The following is a 19,223-nucleotide window of genomic DNA, read 5'->3' as shown; positions in this document are numbered from 1 at the left end:
TGTAAATGTACACAATATTTTAAATACCTACAAAGAGACAACATGAAGACAATATTTACCTAACAGTATTTTTTATCTCTACTCGTGCCAATACAAATATTTTTCCAATGTCACATTAACTACTCACTTTGATACTCACATGTGAAAAAACAGGAGATTATGCGATGAAGATAGTAAACAAATTGTACTTATGTTTGTGAATGTTTAACAACGCGTTGATTGTGTGTAAATAAGGGCTATGATTCGAATCTATGTAATAATTGTAATTTGAATCGCAGGGCCCGAATATGACGTTTTAGACTGTTAATATTATAAAGTACTAATTATGAAATTTTAAGAGGGCTCTCTCCGTCACTCGTTTCATACAATCGTAGTTCCAATTTCATTTGAATATTAAGCAACCAAAGTCCATGAAAATTTGCAGACATATTCTAGAAACTAATATCTATGTCTGTGGTTTTCCAGATTTCTGTTAAAATATTCGGTTTCAAAGTTACGTGGTCTTAAAAATTTTCATACAAATCTTTGAGCTCCAGTAATTTTAAAACTACATACTTTTAGAAAAATCTAAAACACCACAGACATAGATATTAATTTCTAGAATATGTCTGCAAAATTTCATGAACTTTGGTTGCTTAATATTCAAATGAAATTGGAACTACGATTGTATGAAACGAGTGACGGAGAGAGCCCTGTTAAGTTTAACGTATGTTTATGTGTATCTGTGTGTCTGTCTGTGGCATCGTAACTTCCAAAAGGATGAACCGATTTTTATATATTATGTAGTTTTTCTTTTAACAACAATCCATACTTTTTGCGAGGGAACTACTGAACTAATAATCCGAGATTTGGCACCTTTGTCAAGATGAATATAAAACCTAAATCCTGTAAACCTCATTACTGTGTTCTAGTGTCTTCCAATTAATAAACAGACTTACACTCGTTGATAATAATCAATTATAATTGCTTATTTATTATAAAATGTTGTTTATTTTCACTTTATCAATGTTGTCAATTTTATTTTCGTTCCACCGATAACTTACAAGGCTGTTTGTTGGCAACTTTGCAAAACATGGTTGATAAGCGGCCTGGAGGTGACACAACTAAGTGCAGGGTTATCGTTGCATGGTCGGTTTATACACGTATCGGAACTGATAGTGTTATCACAGTTTCATTTCATTACATTTTCTCATAGTCAAGCTTTTAGTACCTACCTACTGTTGAATCGCTGTTGAAATAACACAATTATGTGCGGCTCCAAATTTTTACTTATATTAGTTTTAAAATGCGACAGATTTTGTGCAGGTGTTCTGTTCTCGCGTAGAAACCGATACAGGGTAGGGGCACAGCCTTGTAGTATTTCGTTAAACTGTGTATGTATGGGTTTATTAAAAACTGCCATACTAATTACTATTACTAATTATTATTACTATTACTGTTAATTTGACAGAAATTAACTCGCTTCGTGAGATCGCAGTTATTGAATAAATAAAGATGTTTGCACTGGGCATGAAACAATAGGGATGATGACTACTAGTCAAATTAGTAACTTTCTATCAAACGTCAAAACGTTCGTCTAGTAAGGGTGGTTGTATGAAATTCACAGACGTGACGTCATATACATTTGACATAATTTGACGTACTTTTTTTAGTTAAATCGATAATCTAAATGGTTACCAAACTTAAAACTATCAGTGGACGTGATTTTACGAATTTTGGCAGACCCTCTATTTAATAATTCCATAGAAATCATCCTAATTATCATCAACTCATCGCCCGCCTACTACTGGACATGACTCCCTTATTAGAATGCGGAGGTTTTGGCCATAATCCACCACGCTGGCCAGTTCGGATTAGCTGACTTCACATACCTTTGAGAACATTAAGGAGATATCTCAGGCATGCAGATTTCCTCACGACGTTTTCCTTCACTGTTATAGCGAGTGATATTAATTGCTTAAAACGTACATAATTAAATCCGAAAAAATCAGAGGCCTGGGATTGAACACCCGATCCACTGAATAGAAGACCAACATTTTACCCACTGCGCAGTTACGGCTTTTGCATCCATATCGTAAATCAGTACCAGATGGTGAGAATATAACTTCTGGTTTTACCTTTGGCTATATAATTTCTTTCCATAATAATTCTGCGTGTCGTTTTCATCAACAACATCTATGAAAGTATTTTTATCTTTGTTGGGATTAAGATAAGAGTTTTTGGATTACCCCAACATTTGCATTTGCTCCATACATTGAGCAACTGGCGTTAAACTCATAAAGTATCTTAGCGTTATCAGTTTTGATGAAACGGTGTGCTCTACATTTTTCTACAATATTGCAATACTTGTTAGAGTCTAAAGAAATCTAATAGTAAGTTTTAGAAACCTGCAACACTGGAAAATGCCACTTGTTTTTGTAACCTCACGTTTTGATACTAGATTTACCTACTTATTAATATATTTTTAAGGTTCTGTACCCGAAGGGTGCAAACTGCCAACGGGACTCTATTATTAAGACTCTGCTGTCCGTCTGTTCGTCCGTCCATCCGTCCGTCTGTCAGTGTATCGGGATTACCTACCTAGCCCAAACCATTCATAGCCTATTAGCTTAATCCCGCGACTTCGTTCGCGTGGATGTAGGTTTTCTAAAATTCCCGTGGGAACTCTTTGATTTTCCGGGATAAAAAGTAGCCTATGTGCTAATCCAAGGTATAATCTATCTTCATTCTAAATTTCAGCCCAATCCGTCCAGTAGTTTTTGCGTGAAGGAGTAACAAACATACACACACACACACACACACACACACACATACAAACTTTCTCCTTTATAATATTAGTATGAAATCTAACAAGCTACTCCTATTTCCGTACCACATTAAAATTCAAAATACCTATTATATTGAGTAGTAAAGCACTCAAAAGGTTACAAAAAGGCAGACACTTGCATATGCAAACGTTTCCGTCTGGCGTATGCAAAATTGAAAAATAACAAAAAGACTTCAAATCATTTATGTACCAACATGAATTTGATGTAATCAAGTACAAGTTTTATACCGGTACTGAAGATCTTATCTGAATTTTATGCGATTACGTCTTTCCAGCGGTTGTCAGATATAGATCGTTTGTTACGATAAAACAGTATTGTTTTGTTAAGATTCATTAATGAATTGAATTCAATATAACCTTGTTATTTATAATAGGTATCAAGTGAATTTTAAAAGTAGGTAAGTCATGTTTTTATATTGTAAAAACACTAACTCCGCAATACAGTTATGAAATCGTTAGACATACAAAAACTTGTGCACATATTTTAGGTACTTACTGCATTATTAATCTAAATGTATATCTGTTTATAAGGTTCTTTTGCAATCATTTGCAAAAAAAATATCTGCAAAATCCGGAATTCCAAATTGTAGCTTAGTCCCTTTCGTCACAAAGATTAGGTACTTATAGACTCTGCTTATTAGGCTGCTATTATAATTCTAAATATTTTTATTCAATTAAATTTTTACTTAGGTTCGTTTGAATCGTCAAAAGCATCTACCACTGGTTCGGAATGCCTTTCCTACCGAGAAGAACCAGCATGAAACTCTGCAACTATTTTCCATCAACACCAGAATTAATGTTGTCGATCGATATTCTTGTGGAAATTTTATATCTGTCTCGAAGAGCCATTACTTTCAATTAGGTACTTTATTGTTGTCACTTGTAACTTGATTGCGAACTATATTTTAAATTCGATATGCTCTTTGGATATGCTAAATAAATCTCTTCGCCTACGACGCTCCTAGGTACGAATATATCTTAACGAATTCCAAAGGCGTATTTAATGGCATATTTATTATTAGTAAGTATTTGCCACTATAGAATATAAACGCCCGAGGCTTCGTCCGGCTATTCAAAGCTATAAATTACCCTTTATTGCCAACTTTTCTCGGCACTCGCTGCAAATCGCTTAAAACCTACTCGTAACTACGTGTACATCTAGGTACGTGTAGTTCTCCTTTTATCGGATTAATAATGTTACTTTTTTAACCCCCGACCCAAAAAGAGGGGTGTTATAAGTTTGACGTGTGTATCTGTGTATCTGTGTGTCTGTGTATCTGTGTATCTGTCTGTGGCATCGTAGCGCCTAAACGAATGAACCGATTTTAATTTTGTTTTTTTTTTTGTTTGAAAGGTGGCTTGATCGAGAGTGTTCTTAGCTATAATCCAAAAAAATTGGTTCAGCCGTTTAAAAGTTATCAGCTCTTTTCTAGTTCTCTTGTAGAAAAGAAGGTTAGATAACCCTTAGGTTCATAAATCATAATATTCAAGTGTCAATTGACAAATGTCAAGCTGTCAAGATGGACGTTGCCTAGATATACATAATTATTTATTTGAAAATGATGTTTTGGAAAACTCAGATACTTTGGATCGTAAGCGCGGAATAGTCCAAGAAAATCGGTTCAGCCGTTTGAAAGTTATCAGCTCTTTTCTAGTTACTGTAACCTTCAATGGTCGGGGGTGTTAAAAATTTTTAATTTACACTTGTTAGTTATTATTACGTGAAAGGCTTGCGTTTGACGACAATTGTGCTTAAAAAAGCAATGATGAGTTTGGAGTTCCCTTGCTTAGAAGATGCCTATTCACTCTTGCTTTGAACTTTTTGCTTTAATTTTTTTTACTTTATAAAAATCTAGTGTTGTATCTGGTTGAAGCCTTCATAATACCGATGGCTTATTGTCGATTTCACAGGAGAGCTATTAAAATTTAGATAAGACTAGCACATAAATAGTAGATAACTTCAATGAATTTTTTTTTGATGAAATTCATAGGAGAACCAAAGTATATACCAGACCAGATATAGGATAAGGGATTGGTAAGCTGGAGTAACAGTGGTAGACCGGTCATGTCTCTCGCAGAACCGAAGCTGCTCGGGCAAATATTATGAGGTAGACGCTAGGAGTGGGCGGTAGTGAGTGGAAATGTGGGACGATCTCCAGTCTCCTGCTAGGTGATTCGCTAACTTAGTGTCCAACGCTGAATGATATCCACCGAGGTTGGTTGGTTATACATTGCTGCTTCAGTGGGGATATTAAATATATTACTTCGTAGAAAACCAACGGATTAAAAAATGAGCTCGGTGGCTATCATTCATTGTTAGACATTGAGTTAGCGAATCACCCCGCTGGACCGGCAAACTCAAAAAAGTGGTGGGAATTCGACTTGTTTACGGGCACCAGATCAGGAAAAAAATAGTTTTTGTGATTTCATAATTTTTTCCCCTAGATACCTAAATATTCATGAATCAACTATTGACATACCTACCCGAAATCACTGAGGTTCTCGGCGACCTATGGACTAAAATTTCCATCCTTCTCTGGCCTGTAGATTGAAATCTAGACCTATCGACTAAAATCTCCTGCCTTCTTGATATCAAAAGTTCCGAGACATTTTATTTATAGGTTAGGTACCTGACGAAGTCTCGAGCATTTTATTAGTGGAGTTATTATATTTATCAGTACAAAATCTAATAGCATTCACACGGCAACTAGGAAAATTGTTAAGTTTAATTTATACCTGAGTAATGCAGTAATTTATTACTGGTTCGTTATATTGGCGTTGTTTATCTAAACATATTGTTTACGCGATCGATAGCTGGGCGAATAACTAATAAATCTTACTTTAATTTAATAACCAACAGTCCTTACGTCCTTAACATTCCAAGAACCTACATTAAGGTTATGTGAATAAAATTGTACATAAATTAATTTATACTTACAATTTATGGCGCTCGCTAGAATGAAATAGGTATCTATTTACATCATGCAATATTTACTTACAGCGTCCTTAGTACTTAGGTCTTTTAAAAGCCCTACAAGTTAATCTTCGACAGCCAACTTACGATATATATCTGTTTTTTTATTCAAATACTTCAGATACAAGTTAGTTCTTGACCGCAATCTCACCTGGGTAAGTGATGATGCAGTCTAAGATGGAAGCGGGCTAATCTGGAAGGGGTATGGCAGTTTTTATAAACCTTTGGTTCTACACGGCATCATCCAATTTAAGAAATTAGCTCTAGTATCGACTAATTTGTGAGTTATAGTCCATACTAATTTTCTATTTAGTCGATGCTAATTTCTTAAACTGGACCCTTTCAAGTAAAGATTTTTATACAAACCTGTGAGGATAATACTGCCATTGGCGCAATTAAAATGCCATAAGCGTACTTTGTCGTATTAGTTTACAAATTGCGAAAAACTAAATTAAATTTGAATTTCGCGGGCAGACCCGTCGCATCCACCTTAACTAACAATAGTTATTATTCATAAATGTTATTTTAAAGTATGCCCTTGTACCATATTTTGGTAACCTAAATATGACCTAAATCATTGTTTTCACATAACAATGGGATACAATATTAAATAGTTAATGTTAAAATAGAATCGATTTTAAACAATACTGTTTACTAATTTAAATTCAATACATACAGCATATTAATTCATTTTATATTTATGACAATAATAAATATTTAATTAAGGTATTCAGTAACGACATGAAATACAATAGGTTGTAAAGTGTTCCTAACATAACTCGTCCTATCATAAACTACCAATTATAATCAAATCTATGTTACTTTAGCTATGTTATAGGTACCTATTGACTTATTATAAAAACAGGCTAAGTGCGAGTCGGACCTCGCTTTTTTAGGGTTCTGTACATTATTATGAACAACTATTTTGGGTGTATGAAATATTTCATTTCAGATCATACAAAAAAAAAAATCGTAAAAAACCGCAAAATAAAAACCCAAAAAATGTTCGTTTGTTTTGGTCACAGCTTACAAACTACTTTATGAATCGTTGTTATCTGTATTTGTTGTTTGAATACAGTATATGGTACATAATGTACCGTCATATTTTTAACTAGTTTAGTTTTTAAATTGACCCCATCATAAAACGGACAACTTTTTCGGCCCCATTTTTTATTTAAGTTAAAAAAATATATATTCGTTCTCTACTAAATGAAGTCTAGACAATGATACCCCACATGCTTGGGTAACAAAAAAAAAACCATGGTATGGAAACCCCCTGAAAAATAGTTTAATTTAATATTCGGTTTCGACTTTCGGATCAACGTTTCACACCGTGTCCGTGTTTGGACTTTGGGTCACTACAATTCAACATGTGTGACCGGCCACTAGATTCGGAGAAAATTGGCCATACGGAACCCTAAAAATGTGCAAATGTGCGTTTTTTAACCCCCGACCCAAAAAGAGGGGTGTTATAAGTTTGACGTGTGTATCTGTGTATCTGTGTATCTGTGTATCTGTCTGTGGCCTCGTAGCGCCTAAACGAATGAACCGATTTTAATTTAGTTTTTTTTGTTTGAAAGGTGGCTTGATCGAGAGTGTTCTTAGCTATAATCCAAGAAAATCGGTTCAGCCGTTTGGAAGTTATCAGCTCTTTTCTGGTTTTCTTATTACTTTTATCCCAGGACCCCCAGAGGTTACGTATTTTCTGACACAGGAAATATGTACGATTGAGTAGTGTTAGTAAGTACTAAGAAAGCATGCCTAGCCTACGTGCTAGCTTGCTTAGACGGCCAATTTTCAGGTATCTGATAATCAAGGTACATAAAACCATTACTTACCTCACGTAAATTCTCCAAACTGATTTTTACGTATATTTTCCTTAAAAATATGTCGCCAATACTCCCAGACACTTCCCGCGTCGGCCGTATTGCTTTGCAGACGCTTTAAAGCTCCCAAAATAAGTAATTACTTAACTGCACGTAAATTCTGATGCTCCATTTTTATATATGTCCACCAGACAACTATTTTAAAACCTTTTACGAGAAGACAGACCGATCCAGAGGGCCAATCATCCCCTAAATTCAATTTTAATGCCTCTGTGGGTTTGAGCGCGAGGGCATCATTATCTACGCGCAAGAGACTGAGTAAGACATGTATTAGGATATATTGACTTCTCTCTCACTCTCTTATAGTTTACTTATGTCAATTAATTATTAATATTTAAAAAAAACAGCTAAAAATTAAAAAAATTGGAGAATTTACGTGAGGTAAGTAATGTATTTATGTACCTTGATTACCTGATACCTGAAAATTGGCCGTCTAAGCAAGCTAGCAGGTCTGTAGGCATGCGTTCTTAGTACATACTAACACTACTCAATCGTCCACATTTCGTTCGTCAGAAAATACGTGACGCTGGTGGCCCTGGGATCTTTCACTATTGTAACAGAGGTTCATAATATTATGTCAATTGGCAAATGTCAAGCTGTCAAGATGGACGTTGCTTAGATACATAATTATTTATTTGAAAATGATGTTTTGGATACTTTGGATCGTAGGCGCGGAGTTTCTAATTTATAAAATATTATAATCACAGTTAAACGAGAAAACATCAATTCAATTATAATATCCAACAGTCAACCAAAGGCCACGAACAATCAACCCAAACCCAAACCATAGTCAAACTATTTTTAGGGTTCAGTAGGTATCTGTAGAGAAAAAAAATATGTTGTAGCCTCGACAGTTGTAGTCGCGTAGGTGTGCATGGCATCATTAAATATCGTGGGAGGCGATGACCCTCCGCGCGGCTGAGGTTCCCGCATCGTAGTCGCTTTGTCGCGCAGGTTTGGATGATGCATTAGGCGCACCTTCTTTATATTTTATCTGCTTGAACTCAGCTTATTTACTTTGACAAAATACGTTTAAAATTCATCATTATCAGGATCAACCCATCGCCGGCTCACTACTGAGCACAAGTCTCCTCTCAGAATTAGAAGCTACCACACTGGCCAAGCACGTATTGGCACACCTCATGCACCTTTGAGGGAGCATTATGGCCAACTCTTAAGCATGCAGGTTTCCTGACGGTGTTTTCCTTCACCACTTCGTTGTCTGTCTGTGTGTCATCTTTCAAGAGAATCAAAACTTATAAATTCGGTACTTCCCGTTTACGTAGAATCATGAAAGGCAGGTAGCAATATCTTATAGGCCAAGTACTCTACTCCTGTGGCCCAAGTAAACAGAAAAATCCGACAACTGAATTGTCATTACATAAAAAAAAACTTGTACGGAACTCTTCATGTGTGAGGCAGACTCGCACTTGACCGGTTTTTGAAAGTTATGTCAAATAAAAATTTTACATGCAATAATAAACAAAATGAAATACAAGCCAATTTATTCCTTATTTCATCGGGTGAAAGTCGATTTCAATTTAATCGTAGGTATATCTTGAAAAGCGAACTATTATACGACTACATAAAATGGGTACATTTTTAAAGCAACGACATGTTAGAAACAGATATTTCGTTTTGGTCGTGTTAAACTATGTGAGTCATTCAGATAATTCTTGATTTAGTGATGTTCGGTCAAAAATATTTCATGGAACGTATAATTAACATAACATTGATGTTACTTTTGAAGAGATATTAGCTGCCTTATTCGATTTATACATCGATGGATTTATATTATTATAGAAATTGGGTTTTAGAATGGCACAAATAAACGGTAATTTATGAATAAAAGTTTAAAAAGCGTGAAATAAAAATTAAATTAAAAATTTAAAAAACCCCCGACACATAAACCTCTAAAAAGTAAAAAAATAATAGGTAAGTATGTATGGGCCCTTTAAGAATAGTATAAATAGTAAAGTTTTTATCCAAGCGTTCGTTGCGTCGGGGGACCGCTAAAGACTATTCTTTCTACAACAGATGACTTTCATAGTTTACGATAGGTAGCGGTCCCCTGGCGCAACGAGCGCTTGGATAAAAATTTTACTATTTATACTATTCTTAAAGGGCCCATACATACTTACCTATTATTTTTTTACTTTTTAGAGGTTTATGTGTCGGGGGTTTTTTAAATTTTTAATTTAATTTTTATATCTAAAGTAGCTTTATAAAAGCGATAGTAAAGGCCTTAATTCCTACATTTTATCAGTGTATCATTTTTTTATCACAAGATTGGGGGGTCTCAACAATGATAACCGTTGATAAAGTTTGGTTTTTATAATCTTAATAATATAGTAGATAAGCGTGACATGCTCTACTTACATCATTACGTAAAAAATAACAAACTAACTAACAATCGCTTTGTATTAATAAATTATTATTATAATAATGTTACCATCCAAATTATGGGGCAAGGAAAAGTAGGTACAAGGTATTTGGTGGAAAGGAATCCAGAAACCGTTTTGGATTCTCCAGTACCAAGTAAGTAGTACTTGTACTTCGTTTCTCACTAGCTCGTTCTTCGTATCGTTTCTTAGCTTACTAACTGATTCCCGCGAATTCTTCCCTCGTGGCATTAGGTTTTTTTAATGAGCCCGTTGAAATTGCTCAAAATATTTAGCGGGGATCTTCGTTGTAGAGAGAATCTACATGCAATACTTCATTCAGTTTCTAAATCCGTCCTATTAGGCTGTGCATCAGTTAATCACAGTACCTAGGTACTGTTTTATTTACGTAAGTACTATAGGTATTATGATGTCCGCTAATTCGGTTCATAAAAATTCCGTGGGAACTAGTCAGTTCCTAGTTATCGCGCTGGTGCACTGAATTGATTAATTAACTTTTACATAGCTAACCATAAATAGTTATCTACATAAAGGAATAGGATTAAAGTATTTGAGCTTGTTCGAATAGAAGATATCGAGCCAATTAATTCAGAAAAGCGGAGTTTATCCAGTGTCTATCTAGCGAGAGAATTAGATTAGATACTACTATAACTTGGGTTTCAATTTCACAGAAATCAAACAATCTAATTGAATAGAAGTAATTGGAATTGTCTTTGGTTAGGTTCTGTTTATTTTTTATTATTTTACTTTCGAGGTTCTATCAAGTAAATTGAAACTTGAAAGATTGATTGATTTTCAATTAATACTTTTGTGTTGATCCTAATAATAAATATTTTCATGAATGATTCTTTTTTCATACATACTACTAAATAATGTCCGCGACTTATATTACAATACTTTAACAAATTCATAATATAATGTTTATTATTTGCGCATAATTACCTACAATAATTGTATCTATATGATAAAATAATACAAATAAATATATGAACAAAATGTATGATCGTAGTTAAAATATATAATATTATTATAAAATATGTTAGCACGATCGCTGTGGCACGGTATAGACATAACATATTTTCATATTCGATGAGACTATGTTGACTCAGCTGAGATCGCACGTGGTCATACACCTTATCACCCTATACCTACTGATACCATTAGTTACTTCGATAAAAGACGTCTCAGAAAATAAATATACCTACTTACTGTGTAACTATTAGTATTATTATCTATTCCGATAATAATAATGCAAGTTTAATAAAAATAATATTTTATTATTTTTATTAAACTTGCATTATTCATCAGCAAAGTTTTATCTTAATCCATTGAGCCAATAATAAACATATTGGTAACGAACAAAAAAAAATCTTGGCAAAGATTCAGCCATTTGTTCGAGTCTTTCATCGCTATTTTATAACTTCCATCTCTAATCGGTAATAAAAAAACGACCTCTTTTTTTAAAAATTAAATTGTAAGGCCCCAACAAACCATGATGTTAGTAAATACTTAGTTAATTAAAACGCGCTCTTGTTAAATATTTTTTGAGAGCAAATTAGTGTTCATTTACGAATTAAGTTGCTTTTACAGAACAATCATATTACGTAAATACTACTTATAACATTTTTTTTTTGTAATTTTAAAGAAAGCTATATTATATACTTATGTATTGATGAGTAATTTTGCAAAACTATTAGGGATACAATGTATTGATAAATGTCAATACAAAGTCGGGCTAAATATATAACTTTTATCGCAAATACTACATGCTCACTTGTCTGGGCTTGTGACTAACATAGCGGCTAGGTCATGAATTAATGATAACAGTGATTCACAGGCTACCACATATTTGTGCAATAAAAAGGATAAAATGTATGAGAGTAACAAATGTTACTGCGATAGAATACTTAATATGTAGCGTACCTAGACTAAAATAAAAGAAAGCCTTATTTTTTCAGGCTATACTTAGTTAGCTATATTTAAAAAAAAAAGATTTGTTCAGTTAGAATTATACACTTTTTCGCTTCTTTTTGAAGTGTGTGAAGTGAAGAACGTTTTGATTTTTTCTTTTCCTTTTCTTTTGGAGTTATGGAAAGAATAGAGTCAACTTTAAACAATAGATTGGTAGGTAACAACGTAATTTCTTATCAGAAGGCACTAGGTAGCTGCTAATTCATCATCTAACTGCGTAGAAAACACGCGATACCAGAACAATGATTTACGACCTGCCTCACCAACATGCATAGAAAACAACCATGACGACTACTCCTTTTCATTTCATTGAAGTTTTCAGTAAACCGTAACAATTTCTATATTTATTATCAAACACAATGCTTAGGTACCCCACTAGCTATAACTTTAGTTTTTGCTTAATTTATTCAAAAGGTAAACGAAATCATAAAATCATTTATTCAAAGAAGGTACTATTTGTACACATATTTTCGATACTCAGAATTGTTAGATTTGTGAGATGATATAGTGGTGATAATTAATTACGTAAACTTAAAACTAAAGTTACGAGGGTTCCAAACGCGCCCAGGTCTGAGAAGAGCCCACGACAAATTCAGCCGGTAGTTTCTCGCTGAAATGTGTAGGCGCACTATATGCAGCCCGATACGACGTTACCGCGAACTGACACTGAAATCATGATACCTACGAGTGAAAGCCTAATTCTAGAAGGTCTAAAGCGCCGGGCAAATCGCGTCCCTAATGCGTTTCTCCGAGGTTTATGCGATTTGATTACCTTCTAAGCAAGGAAATCTAAAGTATACTAGGTATCTATACATATAATAAAATTGTAGAAAAGTGGTGTCTGTACAATGGAAATATATAAAAAAAAGTAGTAGGGGTTGTTATTATATCGATGCCGAACCCGAAATTGTAATTAATTTTTTTTTTGTTTGTTTGTCTGTTTGTCTGTGTGTTTGTGCACGCTAATCACAGAAACGGCTTTTTCGATTTAGATACGGTTTTCACTAATATATTGTAGTAAGCTTCACTTAGGATTTAGTGTTTATTTCATGTCAATCGGTTCATAAATAAAAAAGTTATGTCAATTTAAAGAATGACGGCGCCTCGCGCCTGAGCGTCCGTGGCTATATAAAGCGCGAAAAGTCACTATTCCACGCGAACGAAGTCGCGGGCACAGCTAGTACCTAATAAAGATAACAATAACTATTTATAGCCGGGACTGCCCCATTTTTAAATGTATCAGACGTGCGGTTAGTCACGTTATCCTCTCTATGATATGCACGGCTTGATTGTTGACTGTTTACCTAACTAGTATTTTTTTTAATAAAAAATAGCTAGCAAACGAACAGGCTGGTCCATGAACATTTGCAGCACCAAAGGAACTGCCGAAGCGTTGACGGCCTTTCAGGAATTTATTGGTCCGCCCCTTGAATAACCCCATGTTGTAAACTAGTAAGAACATCGCCGCTGGGAGTTGATTCCACAGTTTGCATGTGCACTTAATGTGTTGAAATTAACTTATGTCTAGGTGTTTCAGATTTATTCCTATCATAATTTCCACCCAATCAAAATAAGTGTTCAGAAATATTTCAGTCAGTTCAGGTCTCAATATAGGTATTATAATACCTATATTGTATATCAATATACATATAATAAGTAGTACATCAATCTATCTGTGATGTATCGATGAGTTACTTAAGGAACTTTGTTATTATACATTTTGTCAAAAAAGACCGCACAATTTTTGGCAAGTAACAACTTTGCCTACGAACTTTGCTACACAAAGATAAATTACAAACAGCTTGCTTATTAATTTGGAAAATTTTAAACATTTAAAATAGCACAACTAGAAACAAAAATATAATTTTGACATCCATTCAATATAGGGTCCTAACCTAATTTAGAACCCTATGTTGAAAGATCGTCATTTGTCACAAGATCAATGGCGTCGAATTACTGTGCCTCTCTTTATACTGCGGTCATGGTTTGTCTTAGATTAGTATCACAGAACACTTAGAGGTGGCGCTTCCAAAATCAATGATTAATATTGAATGAACATGCCAAAGGTATGGTGGCCCAAGTGCGATAAAATAGTGGAAAAACGTTTTAAATATTTATAAACATTCAGAGTAAAATGTTCAACATTCGCAATTACTCACGAGTAAGTATGCCTTGACCTACATCAATATACGCGTCATTTGTTATGTCTTACTCCTGGACAAAGGAATTAGTTACTCGCTAATGAAGTTATGATATATTGCGGACAATAACGTGTATGGGCGACTTTAAAATAGACGCTTGGATCATTGTCATTTTGTAATCTTTACTAAGATTCAGCATAACATATACTTACTCCTCAATCTACTATTGGTTTTTGCTTGTGACTTTGTGTTCATCGAAGAAGTCTTGCTTTTTAAATAAGATAACAAGTGTAAATTAAAAATTTATAACACCCCCGACAAGTGAAGGTTACAGTAACTAGAAAAGACCGAAACTTTCAAACGGCTGAACTGATTTTCGTGGACTATTCCGTGCCAACGATCTAAAGTATCTGAGTTTTCCAAAACATCATTTTCAAATAAATAATTATGTATTTAGGCAACGTCCATCTTGACAGCTTGACATTTGTCAATTGACATAATATTATGAACCTAACGGTTATCTAACCTTCTTTTCTACAAGAAAACTAGAAAAGAGCTGATAACTCTTAAACGGCTGAACCAATTTTGTTGGATTATAGCTAAGAACACTCTCGATCAAGCCACCTTTCAAACAAAAAAAAACTAAATTAAAATCGGTTCATTCGTTTAGGCGCTACGATGCCACAGTCAGATACACAGATACACAGATACACAGATACACAGATACACACGTCAAACTTATAACACCCCTCTTTTTGGGTCGGGGGTTAAAAATAGACTTACTAACTTAGCTTCAACATCAGTGACATACAAAAGGCCTATAAAATTTCCTTCTAAATGTAGATCAACACTATGACAAAAGTAATTAATATTTTTATCGTCACGAATTACCATAACATGATTACGATTACACCCAGAAACACCATAAAACCGTGGTCATTAAAATAATATACACAAAGCAAGTCTACCGCTATTATCTACTGGCACTAATGATGTTAGTCGAATGGGTAGGTAGTAGGTACTAATGGTAGTATCTGACACAACAATACGGCTAACAATAAAACGTAGTTAAAGATAAGTAGTTTTTCATGTTACCAAGTAGGTATGCGTCTGGGAAAGAAATAATTCAAATAACTTTAAGCTTTACTTCACTTTATTTCGCCTAGATCTACAAAATGCTTTGTCGCGCCACAAGAAAATTGATCATAAGTATATTTTTTTACTCCTGGTTTAAGATTGATTACAAATCTCGCCTGATATCTTGTAACAGAATTTTAAACAACTGTAAATTAAAAATGTATAACACCCCCGACAAGTGAAGGTTGCAATAACTAGAAAAGAGCTGATAACTTTCAAACGGCTGAACCGATTTTCTTGGATTATAGCTAAGAACACTCTCGATCAAGCCACCTTTCAAATAAAAAAATTAAATTAAAATCGGTTCATTAGTTTAGGAGCTACGATGCCACAGACAGATACACAGATACACACGTCAAACTTATAACACCCCTCTTTTTGGGTCGGGGGTTAAAAATCGGGTAAAATTCTCACAGGCTCTCAGTACTTCTTACAATTTTATATCATATCGTGATGTAAATTCTACTCCGAAGTTCGAACATCCGATCAAAAAGCGTTCAATTTCTTTGGAGACGCTTACTACACCAGTTCATTCATTGGTGTAACAAAACGATTGTTCCAACAATCGGTGTTAATAAGAATGTCGTTCTGTCCTTGCTCGACGACAGTGTTTGCGAAGAGCACCTCATCAAAACCTTATCAGCATTTATATCTACCTAACAACTTTAAATGAAATAATCTTTAGAAGTTCTCGTATTTCAATAGTTTTATTAATCATTGAATAGAGTTTGATATAACGAATAGCTACCCGCTCTTATTATTGTTTTGTTATCATGACTGAGATTATAATAATGTGTTATCAGTAAATTAATGATGTAATAAAATTTAACCCTATGCTTAGATAATTTTGAATTTTTATACAGTACTTACCCTACCCATCTTATTGAAAGTCGACAGAAAAAAACCGTAATAAAGTTAAGAGAAGCTAATTACTTGAAACATTATAACGTAATAAAAATTCGGATAACTAATTTATTTTTATAATAGCTATGATAAATCATATTTCTGACTTCCGTTCCGCAACCTGATTCTCGTTAATTTCCATCACACCATTTAATTTTATTTTTTCAATGTAAAAACTTTTGGCGTCAACAAATAAGTAAGTAGGTATTATATTTTGATAAAAATCTCACCAAAGTATAAGTATAACAACATCTTCGTCTCAACCAATGAATGCCCATTGTTGGCCATGACATATTATTACGTGACACTAGGATTTCACACTACTCGATCTTTTGATCATATTGTGAGTTAAATTAAATAATCTAATGGGAGGTCTACCTACCTACACTTGATAATAAAATTACTGCAATATGAGGTCGCCATCCCAGCATCTTAGCAGTTAGGACCCCAGTCCACAACGCTCATTGGTAATCCGAGCCAGTATTACTCATTGATCTACATCGTTCTTGGCATGGTTTAAAGTATAATTGTCAAAAAAATGTAGTTTAACACACAAAACACACAAAATATTACTTAACTAGCTGATGCCCGCAGCTTCGCCCGCGTGGATTGGTCAGATCCCCTGCAGCATCAGGATTGAGAAGTTGGACTCCAAATTTTTTATGAAACAATGTCGCAAAGTTTCTCTATCGATAAAAAAAAAATTACGCAAATCGGTTCAGAAATCTCGGAGATTTCGGTGTACATAGGTAGAAAAACACAACTCCCTTTTTGAAAGTCGGTTAAAAAAGTAGCCTATGTTACGCCCTGGTCAATCCTCAACTTGTCTGTGAAAATCCCATCAAAATCGGTTCAGCCGTTCCGGAGATTAGCTTTTTCAAACAGACAGACAGACAGACAAAAATTTTAAAAACGTGTTATTCAGTGTTGGTATCGTTCAAATAACCATATGAGCTTAATGTGAGGTAGTTATTTCGAAATTACAGACAGACACTCCAATTTTATTTATTAGTATAGATTTAAAATAACATCCGGAGAATGTTCTAACACAGTTTTCACATATTAAAACACATTCACATCTTGACAATATTGGGGAATTTGCGTCGCGCGTCCTATTTCTCGGAATATGGAATCTTCAGGACGTGAGACTAATTCACGCGAGAAAATAACTTGAATACGACACATGAAATTCTGGCGCAACCTTCATCCACATTTTTGAGATAAGAAATTTGAGAATTCACGGGGATTTTATAAGGAAATATGCTCTCAATTTCTGGAGGTATAAAATTTAAATTTCTCGTTCCATAGTTTTGTATTTTCGAGCACGAGTTATGAGTACAAACTTAATAGGTCTTATTTAAATATTTATCTTAATTTTAAGTATTTAAATATTTTTGTTAAGTAAATATGATGTAGTATATACTAAAATAAAAAACATTTTATTGCTTGGAATTGAGGTAAAAATTTAAATAAACCTATAAAGTTTGTGCTGACGACTTGGGCCGGTTTCTGTACGTACCTGTACCTACTTGTCTATTTGTTATCAAGTCATAAGTCTTTAACTTAGTAATTCAGTATTATTTGATAAACATTTTTGATAATAATTATTTATTTGCGCAGCGGTGCAGGTCCTTCTATTTTAAATCTTCCTCAATCGACTCATATCGTATTTAATTTTTCAGATGTGAGGCTGTGGTTAATTTTTAATATTCCGTCAATCAAATGCATTGTTTAGTTTATTTATATATTTAGTAATCTTTATTGCACATATCTATTATTAGGAAAGTCATACAACATACAGAAGAAATTGTACAAAAATGTGCAAGGCTGGCCTTATTGCTAAAGCAATCTCTTACAGACAAACTTTGATGAAAGATTCTATAATTTATTTTACGTCTTTTGCAGATAACTATAATAACCATTATTGAAAGTGAATTTTGTAGTCCTCTGGTAAGTATTTTCCAAAAAAATGTTTTAATACGTTAGAAAAACCATTCATTTTCTTAAAATGCACTCTTCGGTACAAAGAGTAGGTAAAACATCACAGTAAAGCTTTCAGACAATGGCAAACATTCAGCAAAACGTAACGCTTGCATCAAAATAAATGTATTGAGCACATACCATCCGTTGGCAGACATATTGTTTGTGAGGGTACGTCAGGGTTGACATAAAATATAAAAAATAGGATTTTATCAAAATATCATCCGGGTTGGCATATTTAAATAATGGAATTCCAAAAAAAAACATCTCTTTAGAGAGAAATTGGCTAAAAGATGGCTTACACACCTACGAAAAAAAGGCATAGGCTGTTGTTTTGCTTGACAAAAATGTCTTAGATCCAACAGAATTTCCATGCAAAAGAAATCATGTGAAAAAACTAGCCTTTCATATTTCAGATTTCCTGTCCAAGACATTGAAAATTTAATTTAAGTATATTGGCTAAATAACTAATAGTAACAGCCCTACTGAAACACGATAGGATAAGATTCGATTTAAACCTGCATTTAAAACCTAAATTTTTAACTAACCATAGTCCTAATTACTTTGCCATTGATGTAGGAGGAATCTACCTACCTTATATCACTGTGTATTTTGCCTATGTGAAAATGGCATGATAGAAAGGAACTCACATTCTACATTCAGGAATTTTCATTAAATAGGTAGACCTTTATATCTCTGGCAACGTTAATAATTTGATGTATCTCCCTGCTCGTTTCCGTTTTACATTTTTCGTTTTGTGAAATTAATTTTATTTGTACACTGCTCACTGAACCGAGTGCCGACGACGGTTGGATATAATAGGAAAAGTTTCATTTCCCTAATTAAAAATAAGCCACCCTTAGGACTGAGCAGTTTATTGTAGTCACCCAGACCTTCGTATATTTTTTAATCATTTTTGTATGGGCCTGTACCACAGAGTCTAAGGCTGAGATCTATAGGGTGCACTTTGAAGACACTGTTAAAATGAGACCTGCTAACATA

At 34.0% G+C, this 19,223-nt stretch overlaps 1 protein-coding gene across 1 annotated transcript in view; it reads left to right on the top strand.

Annotated features, from left to right (window-relative positions):
- Positions 1 to 19,223, top strand: part of LOC123869505 (headcase protein) — a 90,944-nt gene that overhangs the window by 59,098 nt on the left and 12,623 nt on the right. The window lies entirely within an intron of this gene.

Source organism: Maniola jurtina, chromosome 11 (assembly GCF_905333055.1).
Source record: "Maniola jurtina chromosome 11, ilManJurt1.1, whole genome shotgun sequence".
Classification (NCBI taxonomy): Eukaryota; Metazoa; Arthropoda; class Insecta; order Lepidoptera; family Nymphalidae; genus Maniola; species Maniola jurtina.
The sequence above is the reverse complement of the archived record's forward strand: the minus strand, read 5'-3'. Positions and strand labels throughout refer to the sequence as shown.